Source organism: Lithobates pipiens, unplaced genomic scaffold (assembly GCF_037356315.1).
Source record: "Lithobates pipiens isolate NorthernLeopardFrog02 unplaced genomic scaffold, aLitPip1_a1.2 Scaffold_19, whole genome shotgun sequence".
Taxonomy (NCBI): Eukaryota; Metazoa; Chordata; class Amphibia; order Anura; family Ranidae; genus Lithobates; species Lithobates pipiens.
Window position 1 is genome coordinate 126157190 of NW_027507764.1, and position 14194 is coordinate 126171383.

At 43.4% G+C, this 14194-nt stretch overlaps 1 long non-coding RNA gene across 1 annotated transcript in view; it reads left to right on the plus strand.

The window, feature by feature from the left end:
• Positions 1 to 11557: 11557 nt before the first annotated feature.
• The window catches only part of LOC143996272 (uncharacterized), a 155414-nt gene continuing 152777 nt past the window's right edge, over positions 11558 to 14194 (plus strand). The window contains exon 1 of the long non-coding RNA XR_013277522.1: positions 11558 to 11774. This is a non-coding gene — a long non-coding RNA (uncharacterized LOC143996272). The remainder of the gene's footprint in view (positions 11775 to 14194) is intronic.

The window sequence follows — 14194 nt, forward strand, 5'->3', positions numbered from 1 at the left end:
GGTTGTGTATTAGTGTTTAGCAGACTGTACGTCAGTCCCTATACCGCTGAAGGACTGCTGCAGTATAGGTGAGCGGTCAGCAGTGGTGCACGTCAACCCTATCTATTGTGGACCGATAGCGGTCCTTACAGAACAGCAGACTGTACCGCACTCAAGCCTATGTACCGTAGCACCCTATACCAAGTTACCAGTCCTTATAAGAACTTTTGTGGAACAAGCAGGTTGTGTGTTAGTGATTAGCAGACTGTACGTCAGTCCCTATACCGCTGAAGGACTGCTGCAGTATAGGTGAGCGGTCAGCAGTGGTGCACGTCAACCCTATCTATTGTGGACCGATAGCGGTCCTTACAGAACAGCAGACTGTACCGCACTCAAGCCTATGTACCGTAGCACCCTATACCAAGTTACCAGTCCTTATAAGAACTTTTGTGGAACAAGCAGGTTGTGTATTAGTGTTTAGCAGACTGTACGTCAGTCCCTATACCGCTGAAGGACTGCTGCAGTATAGGTGAGCGGTCAGCAGTGGTGCACGTCAACCCTATCTATTGTGGACCGATAGCGGTCCTTACAGAACAGCAGACTGTACCGCACTCAAGCCTATGTACCGTAGCACCCTATACCAAGTTACCAGTCCTTATAAGAACTTTTGTGGACCAAGCAGGTTGTGTATTAGTTTTTAGCAGACTGTACGTCAGTCCCTATACCGCTGAAGGACTGCTGCAGTATAGGGCAGCGGTCAGCAGTGGTGCACGTCAACCCTATCTATTGTGGACCGATAGCGGTCCTTACAGAACAGCAGACTGTACCGCACTCAAGCCTATGTACCGTAGCACCCTATACCAAGTTACCAGTCCTTATAAGAACTTTTGTGGAACAAGCAGGTTGTGTGTTAGTGATTAGCAGACTGTACGTCAGTCCCTATACCGCTGAAGGACTGCTGCAGTATAGGTGAGCGGTCAGCAGTGGTGCACGTCAACCCTATCTATTGTGGACCGATAGCGGTCCTTACAGAACAGCAGACTGTACCGCACTCAAGCCTATGTACCGTAGCACCCTATACCAAGTTACCAGTCCTTATAAGAACTTTTGTGGACCAAGCAGGTTGTGTATTAGTGTTTAGCAGACTGTACGTCAGTCCCTATACCGCTGAAGGACTGCTGCAGTATAGGGCAGCGGTCAGCAGTGGTGCACGTCAACCCTATCTATTGTGGACCGATAGCGGTCCTTACAGAACAGCAGACTGTACCGCACTCAAGCCTATGTACCGTAGCACCCTATACCAAGTTACCAGTCCTTATAAGAACTTTTGTGGAACAAGCAGGTTGTGTATTAGTGTTTAGCAGACTGTACGTCAGTCCCTATACCGCTGAAGGACTGCTGCAGTATAGGTGAGCGGTCAGCAGTGGTGCACGTCAACCCTATCTATTGTGGACCGATAGCGGTCCTTACAGAACAGCAGACTGTACCGCACTCAAGCCTATGTACCGTAGCACCCTATACCAAGTTACCAGTCCTTATAAGAACTTTTGTGGAACAAGCAGGTTGTGTGTTAGTGATTAGCAGACTGTACGTCAGTCCCTATACCGCTGAAGGACTGCTGCAGTATAGGTGAGCGGTCAGCAGTGGTGCACGTCAACCCTATCTATTGTGGACCGATAGCGGTCCTTACAGAACAGCAGACTGTACCGCACTCAAGCCTATGTACCGTAGCACCCTATACCAAGTTACCAGTCCTTATAAGAACTTTTGTGGAACAAGCAGGTTGTGTATTAGTGTTTAGCAGACTGTACGTCAGTCCCTATACCGCTGAAGGACTGCTGCAGTATAGGTGAGCGGTCAGCAGTGGTGCACGTCAACCCTATCTATTGTGGACCGATAGCGGTCCTTACAGAACAGCAGACTGTACCGCACTCAAGCCTATGTACCGTAGCACCCTATACCAAGTTACCAGTCCTTATAAGAACTTTTGTGGACCAAGCAGGTTGTGTATTAGTTTTTAGCAGACTGTACGTCAGTCCCTATACCGCTGAAGGACTGCTGCAGTATAGGGCAGCGGTCAGCAGTGGTGCACGTCAACCCTATCTATTGTGGACCGATAGCGGTCCTTACAGAACAGCAGACTGTACCGCACTCAAGCCTATGTACCGTAGCACCCTATACCAAGTTACCAGTCCTTATAAGAACTTTTGTGGAACAAGCAGGTTGTGTGTTAGTGATTAGCAGACTGTACGTCAGTCCCTATACCGCTGAAGGACTGCTGCAGTATAGGGCAGCGGTCAGCAGTGGTGCACGTCAACCCTATCTATTGTGGACCGATAGCGGTCCTTACAGAACAGCAGACTGTACCGCACTCAAGCCTATGTACCGTAGCACCCTATACCAAGTTACCAGTCCTTATAAGAACTTTTGTGGAACAAGTGAGTTGTGAATGTTTAGCAGACTGCAGCAGAAGGGCAGCAGTCAAGTATAATATCCTTTCTATATTTGGAAGAAAGAATATTATACATGTACAAGCCTATTACTGTACCACTGATACCAGTCCTGAAAAGAACCTTTGTGGAACTAATAATAACAGCAAGTCTTTAAAATTACCCTCACTGCCTGACAACACTGCTTCCTTCCTGTCCCTATACAAATTGGCAAAAAAAGAGAACGATTAGTGGTTACTGGAACAGCTCTTTTGTGGACCTTGATAGTAACAGCTAATGATGATGATGATGATGATGATGATGAAAGACTAATCTGGCTGTCCCTGTAGCATACACCGTCCTTTCCCTTTCTCTAAACTAACAAAAGACACTCAGGCTGCTGCAAGAATCAGCAGCACAGCAAACCTATCAACACCTAACACCTATACCAGTCCTGAAAAGAACTTTTGTGTACCAAATAGCTAGTGGTTTATCTCTCCCTACTCCACACAGGAACCTGTCCCTATCTTAACAGAAGAAAGAATGTAAAATGGCCACCGGATCGGGTGTATTTATAGGTTAGGGGGAATGTACAAGTGTCCATGTGCTGTCATGTCTCAATTGGCTGTCCTGTATCACATGATAAACGTGTCACCAAAGGTTAAAGTTCTTGTATACATTAAACACGTAAGTCCGCCGCGGCGAACGACGGAAAAAGGCGTTCGAACGTGCGGACCGCGAATGTCGGAAATTCGCCGCGAAACGACCGCCGGGCGAACCGTTCGGCCATCACTATAGGTAGGTAAAGTTATATGTATCATATATAAGATCCCAAAAAGTACTAGTTTAACAGAATACATAATCAGTCTAATGATAGGACTTACAGTTTACTAAACAGGTGCAAAGATAGATTAAATAATGCAATACAGGTTCAGGGTGGCAATGAGCATTCATACACTGCAGAATAATGAAAGTTGCAAAATCATGGACTCTCCACAGCAATGTCACAGTGGCTCAATCAGGGTAACATATGGCTTGATAGCATAGTCTCTAAAGAACTCTAAAACAGCAGAGGAAAGCTGATACTCCTGTAAAACAGTTCATAAGACCCTTTTGATACTTAGTGGTAAAGTGGCTCTAGTTTTAGCGGTGCTTTATCGCTGTTATAGTGGCGCTATTCGGCCATTAGTGGGGTGCATTTAACCCCCGCTAGCGGCCAGGGAAAGAGTTAATAGCACCTGAAAAGCACCCATTCCTTTCAATGGGCAGGGGCGGTGGGGTGTATTCAACTCTCTCACACCACTCCAAAGATGCTGCTTGCAGGACTTTTTTGCTGCCCTTCAAGCACACTGCCCCAGTGTGAAAGCACTCGGGCTTTTACACTGGGGCTGCAGAAGAAGCAGTTTACAGGTGCTTTTAAGGTTCTATTTTTACCTCAAAAATGCCTGTAAAACGCTGCAGTGTGAAAGGGGTCTAACACTTGCAGCTAATTGTGGTTATCTTCATAAAAGTCAGTGAAGACATGGGTGAGCAAGTTTGATGTGGAGGAACTTGACTGGTCTGCACAGAGTCCTAACCTCAACTAGATAGAGCACCTTTGGGATGAATTAAAGTGGAGACTGTGAGCCAGGCCTTCTCGTCCATATCAGCGTCTGACCTCACAAATGCTCTTCTGGAAGAATGGTCAAACATTCCCATAGACACACTCCTAAACCTTGTGGACAGCCTTCCCAGAAGGGTGGAAGCTGTTATAGCTGCAAAGAGTTGGCCAGCTCAATATTGAACCCTACAGACGATGTGCGTGTAAAGGCAGATGTCCCAATACTTTTGACAATATAGTGTAAGCCCCTGTACACACGGTCGGAGAATCTGTCGGAATGCGTCTTATCGGACCGTGTCGTCAGATAATCCGACTGTGTGTGGTATGCATCGGACTGATTTAGTCCGAATCTCCATCCGACCCAATTTTCCAACATGTTGGAAATATTTCCCGACCAACTGGGCCGGTCGGACCTAATCCGATCATGTGTATAGCATTTTGATCGGACCAAGTGCCACGCATGCTCAGATCAAATTCCTACATCAAAGCTATTGGCTACTAGCCTGAATGTAGTCCCATCGTAACTAAATTACGTCATCACATTCTGAAAGATCAGATTTTCCGCCAACTTGGCCCGACCGTGTGTATGCAACAGTTTCGGACACAATCCGTCGGACTAAATCCGACGGGCAAAATCCGACGGGCAAAATCCGATGGATTTGGTTGGCAAAATCTCTGACCGTGTGTACAGGGGCTAAGAAGGGTTAACATTTGGGAAAGTATCAATCTCACAAAAACATACTGTATTTTCTGGCGTATAAGACTACCTTTTACACTTAAAAAAAATGCCCAAAAATTAGGGGTCGTCTTATACGCCGGATATACAATGCTGCCCGATGGATGTCAGCCCCCAAATGTCTGCTAATACTGTATGTGGCTTCAGCTACAAACAGTATACACCGTTGAGCCAATCCCGGCGAGAGATGTATTCTATTAATGAATACAGAGCCTGCTTGGATTGGAGTAACAACCTCTCTCAATCCAAGCAGGCTACATAGAGTAGCCTGCTCAAATTGGGAGAGACAGAGAGACAGAGAGACAGAGACACAGAGACACAGAGACACAGAGAAACAGAGAGACAGAGAGACAGAGAGACAGAGAGACAGAGAGACAAGGGTTGATGATGCTACAGCCTCTGCCAATCCAGGTGTTGTATTCATTAAAATACACCGCTCACCATACTTCTCTGGGTAAATCCATTCACTGATCTACTACTATACATCCTGCTGTTTGCCTTTGAGGTCCTAGGCACCCAAGAGGGACAGGTAAATCTGGGACATATGACGGGGGTTAAATGCATTTTGGTGGACAATTCCCATAGAATGTAAACCAAAAGTGGTATAGGTTTGGTTAGTGAAAAATTCTACTTTCCAGAGTTGTGGCATTCAATAGATCTGTTTGTGTTATTATTGTTTGATTTACTTTATGACATATTTGTTTGATTTAGGCCGCGTACACACGGGCGGACTGTTCGCCCAACTTTGTCCGCTGAACAGTGTTTGGGCGGACAGTCCGCTCGTGTGTGGGCTTTCAGCGGACAGTTTCAGCGGACAGTTGGACGGACAAGGTTTTTCGGAAATTCCGTAAAACTGTCCGCTGAAACCTTGTTTCAGCGAACAGTCCGCTCGTGTGTAGGCTTGTTCGTCAAACAAAGTTGCGCGCATGCTCAGAAAGGATTTTCACGCCGAAAGCTATAATGCAGTGTATAGGACGTCGTATTTTTCGTCCCGTCGTACGTGCCGTTCACGTCATCGCGCACGGTTTCAGCAAACTGTTCGTCCGTCGTGTGTGGCCATGTCCGTCCATGCTAAGTTTGAGCGGACTGTTTGCCGAAACTGTTGGACGGACAAAGTTGGGCGAACAGTCCGCGCGTGTGTACGCGGCCTTACTTTATGACATATCACAGCATGGCAGATGAGTAGTTGGCATTCTTGCTTTGTGTTTTTTAAATGGTGTTGCCTCAGAAGGGGGGTAGTCTTATACCGCGAGCATTGCCCAAAACCTATGTTTTCACTTGAAAAATAGGGGGTCGTCTTATACGCCCAGTCGCCTTATACGCCGGCAAATACGGTAAGAGGAAAAAGAAATCTTGACACAAGTGTACAGACGAGGGAAAAAATTAACACAGGTAACACTGGAAGAAAACAAAGACAAGAAGAAATACTTAAATCAATAAACAAATATTAAGTGATGGCGGCAGACCAATTTTGCCTGGCTGTGCAGTTTTTCAAACCTTTATATCATGATCTCAGGTAAGGAAGGATTAATATTTTGGCACCATCACAGTTTTTTTTTTTTTTTTTTTTTTTTTTTACTGAAATGAATTCAGCAATTCTTGCCAACTTCCAACCCAAATGTATGTGGTGCCATTTAAACCCTGCAGCTTCGTCAACGGCGTCCCACCTCTCTGCCATAAATTTCTGTTCCGAGAATGTGTTGCCTTTATTGCTTACTAATTACTGGTTGTCTTTGTGGAACTGTCATGACTCATGAGCATATAAAGGTGTTTCTCTCATAAAGAGCTTGTAATATCTTCATTGTTTACCTGTAATGTGACACAGCACATGGTTCAGATACATTTATCATTTCTATTGATATGGGCTGGAGATTACATGCATTATAGCTTGTCTTGATAATTGTGCTGACCGTTGCCTTCGTCCTTTGGTAACTGAGGCCACTGACAGTAGAGTGATCACTTTCTATAGAACAAGTACAAAGGATGCTGTCAGGGCATAGACAACATGCCACGTCTAGAGTGCTCAGCCTTTCATGTCTGACCTATCTGAAATGACCACAATTGTTACACCAATTTATAATAGTGATCATCATGGGTAAATATTCAAAGGAGGTTATGAGAACAGAAAATAATAAAAAGTAGAATTTTTTTTTCTATTCACCTAATTTTATCTTGATGCCCCTTTTACCTAACAAGGCGACAGACTACACAGAGAAGGTACTGTCAGACATCCCATACACATACCTCAACTTTTTTGAGATGGGAATGAGGGACACCTATCAGCAAAAGTATGTAGGCATAGGACACACCCCTGGCCACGCCCCCTTAAAGGAGCATTGTACAAAAAACAAGATTGGTTAAACCAAAAAGTGCTTTTTTTACCACTATTATTCCTTTATATTGGCTTTTGGAATTTACAAATGCAGAAATTTACAAATCACATAAAAGGTTTAGCACTGGAAAACACTTTTTGATATCTAAAAAGTGCATTTTATATACAGCTATATAGATCAGAACAAAATGAGGGACAAATGAGAAGGAATGAGGGACAGAGGGACGTTGCTCCAAATTAGGGACAGTCCCTCGAAATCAGGGAAAGTTGGAAGCTATGCATACAGATGCTTTGTTTCTCAAATTTATATGGCTTCAGCATATCACTCTGAACATATTAGTCCCTGTCCCTCAAAGGAACTCACAACCTAATGTCCCTACCACATTCACTAGGACCCTTTTATGGGCAATCCATAACCTTAACAATGCGTTTTGTTTTTATTTGTGGAAGAAAAGTATAACCTGCATTTGTAAACACATGGAAAAAATAAAATTTTACAAAAGGAGTAGATATTGTCTACTTTGGGAAGTGAATGTTTACTGATCTTATAAAATAAGATGAATCTTTTTTTTAATTTCAATCATGTGCCAGCCCAAACGCATTTAAACGAGTAGGTGTTTAAAGTGTACACAGATTCATATTATGTACTAACGATCACTTATCAAAGTTAACATTCAACACTCTGGCTCCTTTCACATGGGTGGCCAGGGGGCAATAAAAACAAGGTGGTTTATCAACGTTTTTAGCACTCCTTCCTCGGCCACCGACTGCCCACCTACAAATAGACATGGTGCCTCTCAGGTGAGTACACATGGCATCTTTTCATTTTTTCCACAACATGCCCAGTTTCAACAGGCAGCACTAGCTGTCAAATTCTCCTATGTAAGGGAATGAGATCACACCACAACCATGAACCAAATGCTTGGCTCACAGTTGCAATGTGGTTCTGGAAAGCAAAATGGCCATTTAGTGATAAAAAGTAATAGCCAAAAACAAAACAGACCTCAGGAGGCAGCATTATTACTCCCTGAACACCTGCAAACCTTCTTGCAACATCGAGGGGGACAGTATACACCGTTGGAAGGAGCCTAACTAGCATAGCTAACAATGATAAATCAGATTTCTATATACCATGACCACTTCACACCACTAAAATCTGGATGCTGATGGATTGCTTTGGGTTACTGCATTGTATTCTAATGGGTAATTTTTTTCCGGATTGGATTCATATCATTATTTATTTATTTATTTACAGGTATCTACATAGTTTTGACAATTTTACTTAGTATTTTATATACTGTATGTATTGTACATTCACATAAGTCCCTGCCCTCAAGGAGCTAACAATCTAAGGTCTCTAACACACAAACATACATACACCTACTAAGGCCAATTTAGACAGGAGGTAATTACCGTAACCTAAAAGCATGTCTTTGGAGTGTGGGAAGAAACAAGAGTACACCCTTGCAGGCACAGGAAGAACATACAAACAGGTAGTGTCATGGTTAGGATTCAAATTGACAATCCTAGTGCTGCCAGGTGGAAGTGCTGCCCAATGTGATTACCAGCACGTTATGCATGTTGGAACACTGCGGTGCCATTCACTCTAAGCCCTTGTACACACGATCGGACATTCCGACGGAAAATGTCCGATCGGACTGTGTTGTTGGATAATCCGATTGTTTGTGGGCTCCATCAGACTGTTTATGTCGGAATATCCAACCGACAAAGTTTTAGAACTGGGCTATAAAATTTTCCAACAACATGATCCGATCGGACTTTGTCCGATTGTTTGTAGAGAATTCCGATCAGACAAAGTGCCACGCATGCTCAGATCAAATTCCTAGACCAAAGCTATTGGCTACTAGCCTGAATGTAGTCCCGTCGTAGCGAACGAACGTCATCACGTTCTGAACGATCAGATTTTCCAACAACTTTGTCCGACCGCGTGTATGCAACACCAGTTTCGGACAAAATCCGTCGGAAAAAATCAGACGGATTTTGTTGTCGGAATGTCCGACCGGGTGTACAAGGGCTTATGCAAACATGGGTCTAATTCCAAACAAATTTTCTTTAAAATTCTTAGAAAAGGTTTTTGAAAGAAAAAGATTTTGTATGGCTGGCCTAAATAGTACCCCAGCAATCTTTCCTGACAAATATGCATTGTAGGACAGTTCCATAAAAAGTAAATTCATAAATGTGCATTGTATTACGGCGTGCTATTAAAAATGCTACAATATATGCACCTTTTTGGTGAGCTTTGGCTTGTAAGGTAACTAATTGAACCTGTTCAGATCGGCTCTATAGCCCAATGATGCTACAGCGTGAGACACGCTGGATCACAGATCGGAGTAAGGGGTCGATCCCGACCCCTTACCATATGATCAGCTGGCAGCCAATGACAGCTGATCATGTGATGTAAACAGAGCCGGTAATAGGCTATTTTTTCTCCTCGCACTGATTTCTCAAATAGAAAAAAAAACGATCACCGTCAACTGTGAGAGGGAAATCGGTCACTATCACTGAGAGCTGCCGCCAGCTCCTTAGTGCCCACCTGTGCCACCTGCCAGTGTCACCAACAGTACATAACAGTGCCACCTACCAGTGCCCACCAGCACTACCCATCAGTCTCCACAGTACCACCCATCAGTGCCCACAGTGCTATCTATCAGTGCCCACAATCAGTGCCTCATCAACAGTGCTGCACATTAGTGTCACCAGTGTCACCTGCCAGTGCCCATCAGTGCCACCTATCAGTGCCATCTATCAATGCCCATCAGTGCCATCTATCAGTGGTACCTATCAGTGCCCATCAGTGCCACCCAACAGTGCCACCCATCTGTGCCCATCAGTGCTGCCTTATCTGTCCCCATCAGTGCTGCCGTATCTGTGCCTATCAGTACCGCCTTAACTGTGCCTAACAGTGCCCATCAGTGCCCACCAGTGCCACCTCATCAGCGCATATCAATGAAGGAGAAAAATTACCTGTTTGCAAAATTTTATAACAAACTATGAAACGTGATTTTTTTTACAAAATTTTCCATCTTTTTTTGTTTGTTTAGCGACTGGCCCATAGCCGAATGATGGCTAAAGGATGGTTCGATAATTGACGCCTCCCATAAAACCGCTCCCATGCACCCCCTGGACGTGCACACGGGAGCATCCATACTCGCTGGGTTCACGGGACCCAGCGCAACACGGACCGTGGTAAAGGGCCAATGACAGTGGCCCTTTACCGTATGATTGCCCGCCAGTGCCACTACAGTGCACACCAGTGCCACACCAGTGCCCCTCAGTGCTCATCTGCATCACTGCAGTGCCACATCAGTGCCGCTTGTGCCGCCTGTGTCCACCAGAGCCACCACAGTGCTCATCTGTACCAACAGTGTCACTACAGTACAATCAATGCCTTAATGTGCTACTTCCATGTTGGGCATCTGTATGTGGCCAGGCTGTGTAAAAATCTCATACATGTGGTATCGCCACTCAGGAGGAGTAGCAGAATTTATTTTGGGGTGTCATTTGTGGAATGTACATGCCATGTGAGAGAAATAACCTGTTATAATGACAATTTGGTGTGAAAAAAAAAAAAAAATCTTAATTTTGAAAAGAATTGTGGGAAAAAAATGACAATTTAAAAAAAAAAAAACCATGCCTCTTACTAAATACCTTGGAATATCTACTTTTCAAAAAGGGGTAATTTTGTGGGTATTTGTACTTTCCTGGCTTGTTAGGGTCTCAAGAAATTAGATAGGCCTCGGTACATCAGGCGTGATCAGATGTGATCAATTTTTAGTGATTGGCACCATAGCTTGTAGACTCTATAACTTTCACACAGACTAAATAATATCCACCAATTTGGGTTATTTTTACCAAAGAGATGTAGCAGTATAAATTTTGCCCCAAATTTATGAAGAAAAATTACTTATTTTCAAAATTGTATAACAGAAATTAAGAAAAATTCCCTATTTTACAAAATGTTCGATCTTTTTTCACAGAAAATAAAAAATCCAGAGGTGATCAAATACCACCAACAGAAAGGGGTTTAAGTGCCCAGTGGGTAAGTGGTTTAAATACCACCAAAAGAAGGCTCTATTTGTGTGAAAAAAAAGGATAAAAATTTAATTTGGGTACAGTCTTGTATGACCGCGCAATTGTCATTCAAAGTACGTCAGTGCTGAAAGCTGAAAATTGGTCTGGGCAGGAGGGGGGTTTAAGTGCCCAGTAAGCAAGTGCTTAAATGAACTATGTGGCCATATCAGGCTGATTACATCACAAGCATCTCTACCCCTTTGGCTATATGCAGCTGTGGGGAGGAGATGTGATAATGTGAAGAGCTTGAGTTGGGACCTAACCCAGCTTATCCCTGGTCCCTAGCATTAACACAGCAGTATTTGTTTTTTATGAGTGCCATGTTTAATGCAGTTTATTACCTATTTTACTACCTATTGATCCAGCCTTATTTTTCCACTTACAGGCCAAGAAATCCGGCAAAATTGGCAGTTACATTTACAAAAAGTCCCAGGCTCAGCTATCGAATGGTCAGACCAATTATCGATCAATCAGCATGGGGCATTGACTGCAGTGGATTGGATAAAAGCACAGGATGACCACTGTCCTGCAGATTTGTGAGCTGGTGGTCTCCCCATTAAAAAAAAAGTGTTCCAGAGAGAAAGCATAAACTGGTAGGATCAACAGGTATTTATTACTCAAATATTACTCCATAATAATCATTATTTTAAAGTCAAATACTTTTGCTGTTAAAAGAAAGGAAATTTATGGAACACGTATAGAACTGGAGATGCTAAAATACCTAATATTGTCCATACAAAGACTAAGTTTGCAGCCAATGCAATAAAAATTACACGCTGCTTATGACATTTTGCATTGGTGATTACAAAATTACATTTTGATGTGACAAACTCTAAAATCAGTAGCATAAATCGACTTCAACTACGGTTCAACATTTTGTTTGGGATTGAAAGTATATGTAAACTCTAAATGGCAAAATATGATATTAAAATTATTTTGTTAAAAATGTTCAGTAAATCCAAAAAATACCTATTGATTTTGCCAGAAATTTTGTGAGCTGATAACTTACTGTGCTCTCTGCCATGCTGCAGGAGGGGTTATGGAAATGACATGAGAGTATGAGTAGAGGTCGGTATTCTTTATAGTCTATTCAAATTCAAGTAGGCAGGGCTGACACCATGAGCTAAAGAATTTAGAGCTGTGTTGTCATGGCAAAAAGTGTTTTGCCATGTTGATTTCTGGCACATCAACAGTTATTTTTCTAGACTTGTAATATGTTTAAAGGGATAAAACATCAGGAAATGTTCACAAATTTCGCCATTACATACTATGCTTTAACCTTTTTACATTACATAGACTGGTAAGATAAGGAAAATACAGTTTCATCAAGTCACATATAAGAGAAAGGTCAGAAAGATCATAAGTACGTGTGCAATTCTGGAAAATATTGTAATAGGGTTCATGAAGACTTGAATATTAATGCGGAATTTTGAATGAACTTCCGCTCATTTGTCTCCTCTCCCCCTCTGGTGCCCCAATTGGCACCAGAGGGAGAGAGGAGATACCTGCCTTTGACAGGTATCCTGTTCCAACTTCAGGGAGTTCACACCTTGGCCCGTAACATCACCGTGGGGCTCCCTACTCCTCCCTCCCCTGTTGCCGGGCCAGTAGGAGAGAGGAATGGGGCCTCGCTCATGCGCAATAGGGTTCCCGGTGTGAAGCTGTTAGGGTACACTGCTGGGTTCCCCTACCCACAATGTCAGCGGCAGCACCCAACAGCTGATGGAAACATCAGCTGCGGTGCCGACATCGCTGGACTCCAGGACAGGTATGTGTCCTATTATTAAAATCCAGCAGCTGCAGTATGTGTAGCTGCTGGCTTTTAATTATTTTTTTTAGGCAGACCTCCGCTTTAAGACACCTTTCCCACTGGGGTGTTGTTCCGGCGTTTCTGTAAAGCGCCTGAAAAGCGCTTCTCAAGTCACCCCAGTATGAAAGCCCAAATGCTTTGACAGTGGGGTGGTGCTTTTGCAGGATGGGAAAAAAAGTCCTGGAAGCAGTATCTTTGGAGCGGTGGAGCAATACAAGCACTATTAACCCTTTATTCGGTCGCTAGCGGGGGCTAAAAGAGCCCCGCTAGCAGTTGAAAAGTGTCACTATAACAGCAGTAAAGCTCCGCTAAAACTAGTGGTGCTTTACTGCTAACGCCTGCACCGCCCCAGTGTGAAAGGCGTCTTAATGAAGACCTCTGCACCTGTGTCTGCCATTTACTATATAGTTAACAAAATGTGTACACATTATTACAGTATAGACGTATTTTCTGGAAATAGAATTGCCACAATCTCTCTATTTATACAGAGGATTTAATCTACTTCCAACATCTTAAGGTTGTTCTCTTCAGTTAATTAAGTTCCTAATTTATATGTCACTAGGAGAACGTGTACTGGTCCTCAAACACACAGTTTGCCTCTCAGTGGTCATAGGAACAATATCTACCTTTACGGGCTTGTCTATTTGTTAATCAGCGGTAGATGGGGTTTCTTACATGGTCTAGTCATAACATTACACTGTAGTATAACAAGACCCAACTGCTTGGATGTTGCCTATAATTATCACCCAATGACCCAGACTAACAACTAAAAACACGAACTCTGCTCACCAAAACAAGACAATCCTGAGTGGCTAAACTACTAGATGTCTATGTGAAAACACAGAGTATGATAAAATAGAATGTTAAGTGAAAAAATGTGGTTTTCTTTCTTCCTCTTGTCCCGCCTTCCTTCCTTCATACCTTCCTTTTTTCCTTCCTTTCTTCTTTCATTTTCCTACTCTGTCTAAAAATAGCAACTGAAAAGCACCTGAAAAGCGCCTCTCAAGCCAGCCCAGTAAGAAAGCCCGAGTGCTTTCATACCGAGGTGGTTGTAAACCCTCTCATATACCCAGTGAAATGAATAGCCTCAGATGATACAAAAAGATGGAACAAATCCTCTTATAGGTTTTACTTGTTTATCTGCGGTCTTCTCTTTTCTACATCCCATTAAAGTGCTGAAACTCCTTCTACATCTGTCAGTAGCACACGGGGGGCT